The 12,911-nt window shown below is 40.0% G+C and overlaps 1 pseudogene; it reads left to right on the top strand.

The window, feature by feature from the left end:
- The first annotated feature begins 10,103 nt into the window (after nt 1-10,103).
- On the top strand, nt 10,104-10,560 carry LOC116835841 (small ribosomal subunit protein uS8-like; annotated as a pseudogene).
- The last annotated feature ends 2,351 nt before the right edge of the window (nt 10,561-12,911 follow it).

Raw genomic sequence — 12,911 nt, 5'->3', positions numbered from 1 at the left:
AAGACGACAATTCTGAATGTGTTCACACCCAAGTATTGATGTATCAGAAGCAGGACTATTGATTTTTTTCCCCTTTATTTGTTCCAGCCATCTGGTTTCCTTATCCAGGCTTTCTTAAAAGCAATTGAATTTTTAAGGGCTCCCATACAACAAAACCTCCATAAATTAATGTAGAAATACACTAACTGTATACCTGACAACATGGGCCCGGACCTAGTAAACCCATGCTAATAGCACTTAGGATAAATTTTATTCTTACAAACAAGAGACTTCTTAAATTAGATTGTTTGTTTGTTTCTTTGTATGCAGTTCCTCACTGGAACTATTTTAGGGCCAATTGCTTGCTTTAGGAGGGTAGTTTAGTCTCCATGTCTACTAAACCACATTCTGCTCTGTTACACTGATATAAATCTACTCCATGGAACACCTCCAAAAAACAGTTCTCCTCTTTCTCCTCCTTAGTACCTCCACTTTTTTTCCCATCAGCTTTGGAATGATCACTGGAAGGAAAAAGCTTGGAAAAGCATTGAACAAGGCATTGAGGCAAGACTCCATGCCTCTGGACTGAAGGAGGCAAGGACTGCAGGGGAGTTTTGTGGGAGGAGCTATTGACAGCATTGTCAGTACTCCGGTAGCTCTGCTTCTGGCACCAATAGGTGACTAGCTATCCCAGAACATTTGTTTGACTGGCAACTTTGAAATATACATGCTTTCATTAGTTTTAAATAGTTTGGGGTGGGGGGTACAATTACTCTGGCATATTTAGTTATGAATGCTGACAAACTGACAAGCCGTATTGAGCCTGAGAGTAGTTATACTCAGCACTTATTGTGTAGTACTGCTTTTTCATTCAGAGATCTCCAGGTGTTTTACAAAGGACCTCCATATATATTCTACAGAGTGGTAAACTGAGGCAGGTAGACATGAAGTGACTTGCCTAAGGTTGCAGGGGGAACAGACCCAGGAATTGAACAGTCTCCTGATAGTCCACAGCACTATTCTCTGGACCTTGGTGCCTATTTGGATGACACGTTGCCAGGACCAGGTCTGGGGTGGTGGGAAGGTTGGCTCAAGCACTCCTGTTCAGTGTATAATGAGGTTTTAAAAGCATCCCCCATTCTGCATCTGAAACACTTTAATGCTATGATGTTTCTCACCACTAGGATGATCAGATGTCCCGATTTTATAGGGACAGTCCCGATTTTTGGTTGTTGTTTTTTTTTTTTCTTATATAAGCTACTGTTATCCCCCACCCCATCCTGATTTTTCACACTTGCTGTCTGGTCACCCTACTCACCACATACAGATGCAGATGGATGGATTTTTGCTCTCACAAATGAGCAATGGGTATGTGCTCCTTTAAATGTCTCCGTGGACCTGTCATTCATGAGATGTAGGGGAAATTACATGTTTATTTTCAATGTTGCTCTTTTAAAACTTCTAATTTAAAAGGGGGCAAAGAAGGTGAACAGAAACTTGAATCAAAATGGAATTGGGCAGAAAGCAGTGCAGAGACTGAAAACTAACAGTGTGTTTAAAACTGAGATCCTGGGATATTAAGAGCCCTTTGCTGTTAATCAAGAGCCCAAAGAATATTCTTCAGTCTATGATCCCTAACTCCATTTGTAATGTATTGTCCTAAGCCTTAGTCTGAAAAATCATTTTAAGAACAAATACTGGAGTAGCTTTTCTTGTCACTGCTAGTATATTTAGTCCAAGAAATTGGGTCAGTGTACTTCTTATTTTCTTTCCATTCTATTAACTTGCCAGTACCCCGGCAAAGTTCCAAGCATTCTGGGTCCCAGTCCTGATTTCATAGAAATTAAACAAACACAAAAACCCACACCAATGGAATAAATGGACTGTGGATGGCTCAGTTGACATAGCCACAGGCAGGAGATGACTGGTGCTACAGCATATTATCCACAGAGCTAGCCAGACCATAGATTTTGTTGTTTTATATTTCACACTGGCAACTAAGTCAATCAGTTGTTGCAATCAGTGCTAATGCTGCAGGGTAAAAACAAAACAACAAAGCTGGAACAGCAGAAGCACTGGCTGGTGCTGTGAATACACACAGAGCAGCAGTGTAGATATAGACTGCCAGTGCCTAGATCAACTAATCAATCCCTGATACTTTTTTCATTTTATTTTGTGAGTACCAGATTGTGGCCAGTAAAATTAGTCATTTGCGGAGGGCAATGCCCCATGAAATAGATTAGCTCATGAAAGGGAGACTCTGCAGAATAGTACTGTGTGTGCAAGAGAAATAAACAAGACTGATGGTTCTTGAAACACTGTAGTTCTTTGAAGATTTTGGAATCTTCTTTCTCACACAGTTCTCTTGGCATATGATTATATAACCATACAATTTTACTATGGAAGAGGGGGGAAACATACACCTGCTCATGGCATAAAGATATTATGCATAAATGGGGTTGAAAAATTAAGTAGTAATTGGCTTCACCTGAATTAAAACAAATGCAGTTGGCATCCAATAATACTTCAGGGCAACATGTGAGATTATAGCTTTTTAAATCTTTCTTCTCCCCAGATGACTCTTAATTTTCCAGAGAAATAGAGCTGAGATGATGTTAGATCTGACAGTATTAATAAATTAGCGATGGGCAAAGCTCAAAAGGTCTGGAAGTTCAGTTTGGGTAAATTTCACCACACGTGGATGCCGTGGTCTGCAAATCATGTTGCAATGTTTCCAGAGTGCAAGAGGAGCCTCAAATACTGCCAGCAGTGCTGATCAGTCCAGACTGGGAGTGACTGGATGTAGGGGTGTGACCATAGCCAGGTTCCTCTTCTCCATTTTTGCACATAGTAAGCACCAGACTTCAAGCTGTAGCTTTCTGGGTAGGCATAAGGCTTCCAGCTACTGCCAGTAGAATGTTTGAACGGGGAGGTGCATGTCACATTCCAGGTGCAACCCAGACCAGTGAGGGGTTGTCACTACGTACCCTGCAACCCTAAGCTCCTAACCTGGGCCTCTCACAAACAGCCTTCCAGCATGCCGGTCACACCCTGAGTGCCTGTGTATAGCTGCAGCCCTGATCCCGCAGCTCACAGCCCAGCAACCTCTCAGCAACACACCAGTCTCCCGCTCAGGCTTCCACTAGCCTTGCTTGCTACTTGCAGGGTGACCCTAATCCTGACTTTTCCCCAAAACATGTTTTTCTCTGCCCAGTGCTTTCCTGGACTGTTCAGATACTGAAGGTCTGTTGCCCCAGTAAAAGGTCAATATTCAACATTTTGCTGCTTTAACTGGAGTTACCAAGCACAACACTAGAGTAGTTTAGAGTAAAAATAAAACAAGTTTATTTAGCTACAAGAGGTTTTAAATGAGAGCAAGCCTAAGGTATTAAAGTCAGAAATGATTACAAAACCAATAAAGAGAAAACACTTCCTAGTAGCTAAAACTTAACAAGCTAGACTTGGGTTCAAGGTAAAATCCTTACCAGGTGTTCCCAGCAACATGGCTGACTAAATCCTCAAATCAGGACCCATTCTGGTTCCTTTGTCTTAGGTGAAGGAGAAAGAGATCGCTTGGGGGTTTTCTGCCCCTCTTTTATAGTCCAGTTAACCTTTGAAGTGGATTCTTTTGATTATTACCCCTCAAAGCAACATTTACTGAAACTGTAATGAAGGTGACATGGACTCTGGTGGTGAAGGAGGCTCCATGTTTGTTCTTCTCACTTGTGTTTGCTGAAATGCAAATTTGTTTTGTCTCCTGACATCTCTTCTTCCTCCTATCCTGTTTACTGCTTGTATGTAAATTGAGGGAAACACACATTTCTTCTTCCAGGATACTTCTGCCTGGGCAGGGCTGTCTGGTTTTGAACATGTGCTAAGAACATCACACAGGGGGATTTCATAACTTTACATATAATGTTGCTACATACATTTCATCATGATATTATTGACCTAGGAGTTAGTTCTCAAATGATACCTCACAAGGCCTATTTTGTACAACGACGATTACACTAGGGTGTGAAAAAAGGGGTGTTTTCAGTCACAGTGCACCACATAATTATGCACAACCTCAGCCTTAACTGAGCCCTAATTAACTAAATCTCTGAACACTTCTAAGAGGTAGGTAAGTAACCTTGTTTTGCCTTTGGCACAAAGGCCCAGATCCTCAAAGGCATGTAGGTGCCCAAATCCTGTACATTTCAATGGGAGGTAGGTGCCTAAATTCCTTTGAGGACGTGGACTAGAGGAACTTGTCCAAGATCTCTCAGCAAGTCAGTGGTACAGCCTGGAATAAAACCTAGAATTCTTGACAGCTGGTCCTGTGCTCTAACCACTAGATGACACTTCCTCCCAAGGGAGAAAAGACTTGTACTCTTACAGTTAATAAACCCTAGACTTGTACAATCTTGTCAGATCCTCAAACAATAAACTTGGAGCTTTACAAAATGGAGAAAAATAAATCCTATTGAAACATGCATAGCATATGGAAATGAAACTGCAGGGAAGCCCGAGGGAACTGAGAGAACATTTGCCATTGTTATTAGAGTAAAAGGTGAAAGTAGCAGTGTTCTTATGTATAGGCTTTTACTTACTACAGTGCTGTCTCAGAGTCATTCTGTTCAAAGGTGTAAAGCACATCACAATGGCTAATGAACATATCCTTTAAAGAGAGAGGGAAGTGTTGTTATCCCTATTTTACAGGTGGGGATCTGAGTTAGAGAGGGATTCCAGGCCATAGACCAATAATTATGTTGAATAGTACTCTACTCTAGGATTAGTTCTGTATTTGATGGGATTATTCTTGGAGTAAAGTACTATTCAGTGTGAATAAAGGTATCCGAATCTGCTCCTAAATGGCTTGCCTCAGGTCAGGTGCTGGCAAGGCTTGGAGTAAAACTCAGACTTTCTGAGATCTCTCATCAGGAAAGAATTACAATCAGGAACTCAATGGCAGTAATCAAACAGAAGTGATTATAGGGAGGGCAGAACACATGGAAAAGTAAGAGAAAATTGGACAGGACTTGGAACAAGTAAGAGATAAAGAGGTGTTATTGAATAAAACCTGTAGATAGAATTCCTGACCTATTTATGCCAATTTGATTAAAAAGGGGAGAAAGCTGACAACTGATTCTGAAAGGGTCATTGTTGACACCAGTGAGCCTCTCAAGTGGGGCATGCTCAAAGGAACATTGCTCTGTTTTTTAAAATCAGGCTTTTTCTGTGAGCCATATTAAGAATGATTCTGCCACACTAATTAAGGGTACATCTGCACTGCAATTTAAAAACCCATGGCTGGCCTGTGCAGCTGACTTGGGCTCCTGGGGCTCAGGCTAAGAGTTGTTTAATGGTGGTATACACATATGAGCTTTGGTGAGGTAGGAGGGTCCCAGAGCTTGGGTTTCAACCTGAGCCCAAACGTCTTCACCACCATTGTATAGCCCTGGAAGCCTGAGTCAGCTGGCCCAGGTCACCCATGCATGTCTAATTGCAGTGTAGACACACCCTAAGTGTTAAGACTCAGATTGACTGCATTTAGGTCACAATATTCAGTACCACCCCAAGTACAGAAATCAACATGGTAGATGACTCACCTCCCTAGCACATGAAAACTTTGTGCTATCACTCACCTGTCATAAACAGATAGCTAAGGGTTAATGTCTATTTCACCTGCAAAGGGATAGCCAAACACCTGACCAGAGGACCAATCAGGAAACTGGATTTTTCAAAGCTCAGGGAGGGAATTTCTGGGTGTGTGTCTTTGTCTCTCTCGGCTCGGAGAGTGAACTGTCTCTCTCCAAGCTTTCTAATCTTCTATTTCCAAGTGTAAGTACAAAGGTAGAAGACAATAGGTTTTTATATTGTTTTTGTATTTACATGTGTGTAGTTTGCTGGAATGTTTTAAATTGTATTTCTTTTTGGATAAGGCTGTTTATTCATTTTTCTTTAAGCCAAATACCCTGTATATTGTCAACTTGATACAGAGATCATTTTTATGTCTTTTTCTTTCTTTTTATATAAAGCTTTCTTTTTAAGACCTGTTGGATTTTTTCCTAGTTAGAACTCACCAGGGAATTGGTGGGGAGGAAGGAAACAGGGGGGAAGGGAAAATCTCTTTGTGTCAGAGTTGCAAAGCTTACCTTTGCAGGGACTCTGACTGAGGGTGAAAGAAACTTGATCTCTCTGTGTTTGCATTTCAAGGACTTGAAACAGGGTGATCGTCCAGGGCCATCTAGGGAGGGGAAGCCTGGGAGGAAATTAAGAGGAGACAAGGGGAGGGGGTTATTTCCCTTTGTTGTAGACTCAGGGCATCTGAGTCTTGGGGTCCCCCAGGGAAGGTTTTGGGGAGACCAGAGTGTGCCAGACACTGGAATCTGGCTGGTGGCAGTGCTATCAGATCTAAGCTGGTAATTAAGCTTGGAGGTTTCATGCTAGCATCTTATTTTCTGAACTCTAAGGTTCGGATATGAGTAGGAAAGCTATGATATCACCCCATCCATGTTTGTACCTGCAGTCCAAGGCAGAGGTCAATAAAATGGCAGCGTAACACAGAATACTCACAGGCTGATTAGCTACACAGTGGTTGACTTTTGAATTAATAGAAGTCTGAGGTTTTTCTGAATTACCGGACCTATAAGCCTTTATGAGCAGAGTGCCTTCTTTTCTGGAATGTAGAGAAGAAGTAGAAGGAAAGGTTATATTTACTAAATAGTTTACCAGAAATTTTTCATTTGGATTTTTTTTTATCATCCTAACAGAACTCTCCCAATTCACTCATACAGAAATCTGGGGATCTTGGATCACCACGCAAACTGTGTCTAGTAGAAATTAAGCTACTAAAATAAGCTATGAGTAAAACTTTAAGGTGCAAATTATTGTATGCTGAACATTGATTTGAACATCTCACTGTTTGACACAGCTCTCTCTAAAGAAATCAACACAGTACTGAACACTGTTGCCTGAAATTTTAATATCTGGCTGTAATGTATAATATGTCACTTTAACTCCAAATAGAGCTTATATTTAATTACCATACTTCATTTTATTTTTCACAAAATAAAAAAGAAGCTACAAGTGTTCAAATGAAACCGTTCTTTACATTCTGTCAGTTACAGCTATAATTAGGAACTTCTAAAAGTACTTACCCAGAGGTGACTGTGTTTCATGGGTGAGTGAAGTGTTTTCTATAATAGCCTTCACTTTCTATATAATAGAGCCATACAAAATATTCACAGTGGAACTGAAAACACTCCAGATTTCTCCCTTTTTGAGGCTGTGAAGTTTCCACACCAGCATTTTCTTGCATAATGTTTCACATTCATGAAAACTTCAGCAATAATTGGCACAATCTGTTTCCCATTGCCTGTGCACCTGCAGAAATTTCCATACAGCTTTTATGATGCATTTTTTGAGTTGCAAGTTGGATTGGCAGGAACTGATCACATGATTTAATTAATATAGGTCCTTTCTCTGCAAACAGGCTTGTGCTTCACTTTAAACATGTGATCAGTCCTATGGACTTCAATGGTACTTGTGCATAAAGAGAAGCATGTTCATAGATAATTGTAGGAGCAGGGCCATATTCTATTCAGATTTTTACACCATGATATTAGTTCTTGTGCTCTGATTAGATGAGCATTTCTTAACTTTTGCAGCATATTTTCTTTATCATTGTTCTGTTAGCTAGTTTCCAATCTGGCATCTCTGAAGCATATGAGAACTGTTACCTAAAACTTTATCTATTTACAGTCTAAGTAAAAATTAGAGCTAACGTCACAGTAGTGGGAGTGCTACCAGAGATGGGTCATACACCTTTGACTTCAGTGAGACCAGGAGTTCACCCTAATGTCCCCATATCGTACTGCAGTGGACATAGACCCTGATAGTACTTTCACTGATGCCAAGAAAGGCTTTATGCTGCCATGGAAAGTAGGAGTGTAACAAGATATTGACCCTTCTTTCAGGTGTCTGAGCACTTAAATGGAGATAGCTAAACCCTTCCAAATGTGTTTGGCTCATCTCTTGTGCCAATCCCATTGCCATGACATTATCTACGGCGGAAATTCCACTGATTTCAATTTTCACTGAATTTCACCTTCTGTACAACAACTTATCAGAACAACTTATCTGGTAAATACCCCCTGGCTTGTTAAATAACACAGTAAAGAGTCACGTAGCACAAGCTGCCAGCTTTTCTTGGGTAACCTTAGTTTGAGTTAACCTGTGCAACACTACATTTATTGGCTGAGATTGTCAAAGGACTATTTACAACTAATTCAGAGAACGATATTAATGGAACTCTAAGGCTCGGACTTAAATCCACAGAAGTCAGGACATTTAGAGTTATAGCCTCAAAGTAACTTGTCCCTTTTGCAGTTATGTACTCTAACAAAATATAGGTCTCTTGTTACATGGGCACTCTTATTAGTTGGCAATGATTGATTCTACAAATGTAAGCTAACTATGGAGGAGAGCATATAAAATATCACATACAGTAATTTTACCACAGTTATTTGTCTTTGGGGGTTCTTGGTAGAAATGTGAGACAAATCTGAAAGGGACACTGTCAACCTGAAAAGCGAAAATTTATAGTAAATGCCAAGCAGCTTTCTTCAACACTTAGAGCAGATGATGGATCTATAAAGTTTCCTCTTTTAAAAAAAATTATTTGGATCATCACCCCTGTTTTGGACCAAAGGAAGTTACCAATATCATTTGAAGTAAAGTGGCCTTTGCAGGTGTCATTCATTACATTTTACATCTTAGATCAAAGTCTGTGCCTTTTCTTTTTGATTGTTTCAGTGTGAGTTGTTTCTCCCTCAGAGGCATTATGAATAAGTGTTGCTGGCATACAGGAAGAAAGCACTTTAGCAAGGCAGTAAAGTTGCATTTCACATGGCTAAAAGCATTGTCCACCCTTTCTGAATCATAAAGCACAACAATCCCAATTGCATGGCATGTAGCTTCTTTATGAACAGGATTTAATCCTCTATGAAAGCTCCATAACTTGTTTTACTTATCAGACTCCTTATCATTAATTATAGCAGCTTGGAGCAGACAGTGTGTCTGTCTTTACTTTTATGTTCATTTCGAAACTGCTTCAGAAAAGTTTAAAATGTCACAAGTTCCCCTATAATGACCTCACAGCTTTACATGTGACAAGGCACAATAACTCACTACAGTAAATTAAACTGCAACAAAGCTCCTCAAATTGCACTAAAGCAGAAATATCAAAATGTTAGCATGTTTTTCAGCCCCTCATTCCCACTTAGAAATATAGGAAGTTCAGGTACCATCCTATATTTGTGTTTCTTCTAAGTTCTAGGACACATTCTTTCTGTTTTTCAAAAAGGGTATGGGGCAACCTCTAAATACCTGATTGTAATGGAGACAGGGAACTTCAACTATTTCCTATAGAATTCTGGGTGGGATGGGGGTGGGGGGGGTGGAATTTGAGTGACTTTCTGAACAAAAAGGTTAGGATAAGCCTCAATATGGGAATGTTCCAATTCTCTCAAGATGTCCAATGGAGGTACTGGGTGTTCAAAAATAGATGGAGAAGGCCTTAGCAAAAAGTAATTATCCCATTTTGGGTCAGTAATTGCTAGTACATTAAAGGCCAGTAATGCATTTTCTGCTAGTAAACCACAGTAATCATAGCACGAAGGAATTGACCTAAATACGGTTTCCCAAATTAAATCATGTGGAAGTTTACAGATCAAGATTCATACTGGGTTTGCTAAACCACTACAATAAAAAGTGCTAAAAACAAATGCAGCCCATGCACCAAATCCTCAAGTCTTTACTTACTTTTCTTTCATGACTTACTCAGGTATATTGTGCAGCAACATCAGTGATGTTAGCCTTTTGCAAACTACATGACTCAGAAATCTGGCCACATGTGGTGCGGTGGCTGGCATCCAACCAGGATGTAGCAGGGCACACAACAGTGTAATAGTGAATGTGGGCTAAGGACAATGAATCCTTACTGTACTGAAGTGGTAAGAGATTTCTTATGTCCAATCAGAGCAAGAGACAGAACCTTGGTTCTTAAGGTCACATTGGAAAGACCCTTCACAAGGTGTTCTGCATGATACTCAATCCATCTGCCTGTGATAAAGCTTTTTTCTGCCATCTTGCTGCACCGGCATCATGGTACGCATGAATGTTCTGGCCAATGCCCTTAAGAGCATCAACAATGCAGAGAAATGTGGAAAAGTCAAGTTCTCTAAAGTAATCCTGCAGTTTTTTAACTGTGATGATGAAGCATGGTTACATTGGTGAATTTGAGATCACTGATGATCACAGAGCTGGGAAAATTGTTGTTAATCTCACAGCCAGACTGAACAAGTGTACTGTGATCAGTTCCAGATTTGATGTTCAGTTGAAGGATCTTGAAAAGTGGCAGAACAAACTTTTGCCTTCAGGTCAGTTTGGGTACATAGTGCTGACAACTTCTGCTGGCATCACGGACCATGAGGAAGCAAGGTGAAAACACACAGGAGGCAAAATCGTGGGATTCTTTTTCTAAAACTTGTAAAACAGGCATACTAATAAATTGTTCAAATGGAAAAAAAAAATAAAGACCTGAGTTAGGAATTTGCATATCACAGAGATGGACAACCCTATAAAAACCTACATATCCAGACAGATAATCCTGTTGGAATTTCAACCTGTAGTTTCAGGGAATCCAGGTACCCCAATGTCATGAAAATAAATATGGAAATCTTTCAAAAATCAAAGCAGATCCCTTTTCTTTTTTATAGAATCACTGGAACCCACCCAAGAGGGAGGAAATGGCATTTGTTGGAGAGCAAGTTTCATTAAAATGCATAGCACTGATGCTGTTTCCGTAGATGCAGACTGGATCTATTACTAGGAAATACTTACTATTGCCAACTGTGTGGTAGAGAAATTGCATTCTGATTTTAAAAATCCTTCCCTATTGATCTATCTCTATCACTATGCATGCTTTCATATGTTCCCAATCTATAAACGGCATGAAATGCCCACTTCTTATTATTATTAGCAGGAGTTCTGTGCCTAACATCCTATGTGCCATTCTAAAAACATACCCACTGAATTGCCTGTGTTGTCATAATGAAGCAGACTGAACAGCTTTGAATTTTTGCATTTGTAAATATGCTGTGGATGTGGTGGTTGCAGCACAAAGAGCAGGTCTGTCAAATGTTTATTTTCAAAGCCGGACAGTCACAGTGGCCTCATTCTGGCAACTCTTGGCTGTTATGCTATGACATTCTAAAAACAGAAGTATTTTAACGTATGGATTTCTACAGTGTGGGAAAGCTGTCCCTTGCATATCAAGACTCTTCCAATTAAACTAAATCACTCATATGCTCCATTTAAACTTCATATAAACTCTACTTATGGGTTTCTTCATTATCCTCACACTGATGTTGCATAATGGACAAAGGGCAGGTAACGACAGGAGTGGCACCAGTACCACTTGGAGCCATTTCTACACATGAATGGTAGACAGGAGGAAACTTCTTTCAGAATTCTAACACATGAGAGGAAACTAAACCTGCTGTCATCCAGTACACACATTTTAAAAATAAATAAATAAATAAAAAGTGAGCCATGTCAGGAATTAAAGTAAAAACAAGTGTGTACTCTCCATCCCCTGAAAAATCGTGCCTGCCTAGAGCATTATTAATTTACATTTTTTTAAAAAAAAAAAAGGAATTCATCAAGTTTGTAGCTAAATTCCTGTATCTTTGCTTCAGTTGGGGAAAAGCTGGGTACATAGATGGCTATTGATGGGCAAGATGTTTGATTCTCTACTGTTCATCTCTGTTCAAATTATTGCAGGAGACAGGATGTAAAATGTAAGTCATATTAAACACCTACAGTATGTCTTCAATTTAAAAAAATAATGTTGCTTATATAAATTTCACTAGGGACCAGACTTTGACACCCTTATTCATCGTGAGTAGCATTTCACTGCACAAGTAGTTCCACTGACTTCAATGGGACTGTGCGTGGTATCAGCTTTAGAATTTAGCCCTATAAGGTTAGCACAGTACTCAGTTGCAAAACTTTACACCTCTGGAATATGTTTTTTGGGTGGAAGTCATTCAAAGTAAACAAACAACTGCATGAAAATGCAATGGTATGGACTTCCGAGCGACTATGCCTGTTTTACAATCTGAATGTTTATTGATATCTACAAATGGAGTAAAGGTGCCAACTTTTTCTTCTTTGTGAATCTACAATATGGAATTCTCTGTGACTGTTTCCCCTGAGAAATGAGGAGTTGTGTGCTCTGCAAAATCTAGTGGTTGAACATCTTTTTGCTTTTGCAAGACAATAAAGACATTTAAAATGAGAGTTGAACACAGGAGCTGTCAGTGAAATTAGTTTAGTGTAGATCAATCTGTCTGTATTATCTCTATGCATAAATTCCTAGCACCACTTTTAAAGGAAAAAGGCAAAGAACCAATATACTTAAGCTTTCCCCTCCCCCTCCTTGCAGTTGCAAAATCAGATCTATTTTCTAATAGATGAACCAGGAAGCATGGGGGAATTAGGTGGAATCATCTACCATATGAGTGGTAGATGGTCTCAAATGTGACAAAGCTGATCACTGTGTTGAAGGAGTCCATTTTTTAAAGGAAGAGATGCTATTTTGGTGTCTCAAAGGGCAACTGTTCTAGTCTTATTTTGAGGGAGTTGCTTCTCACAAGTAGGGGAAGGTGCTGTCTCCAGCTGGGGTGAAGTTGATCTGTGTAGGAAAAAGTGCTCTCAGTTGCCTTCTCTCCTGGCTGTCCCCCAGGCACCCTGTTGTCTCCAGGTGGGGAAGATGAATGTTCAGACACTGCTAATGAGAGGGAGAGGGTGTGTGTGTACACAGATTACAGAGATTGGCCTCCAGTCATTAGCTTCTTCACAAACCCACTGCTGCACAGCTCAGT

This window comes from Chelonoidis abingdonii, chromosome 2, assembly GCF_003597395.2.
Source record: "Chelonoidis abingdonii isolate Lonesome George chromosome 2, CheloAbing_2.0, whole genome shotgun sequence".
NCBI lineage: Eukaryota > Metazoa > Chordata > Testudines > Testudinidae > Chelonoidis > Chelonoidis abingdonii.
Note: the sequence above shows the minus strand (reverse complement) of the source record. Positions and strands in the feature narration are given on the sequence as shown.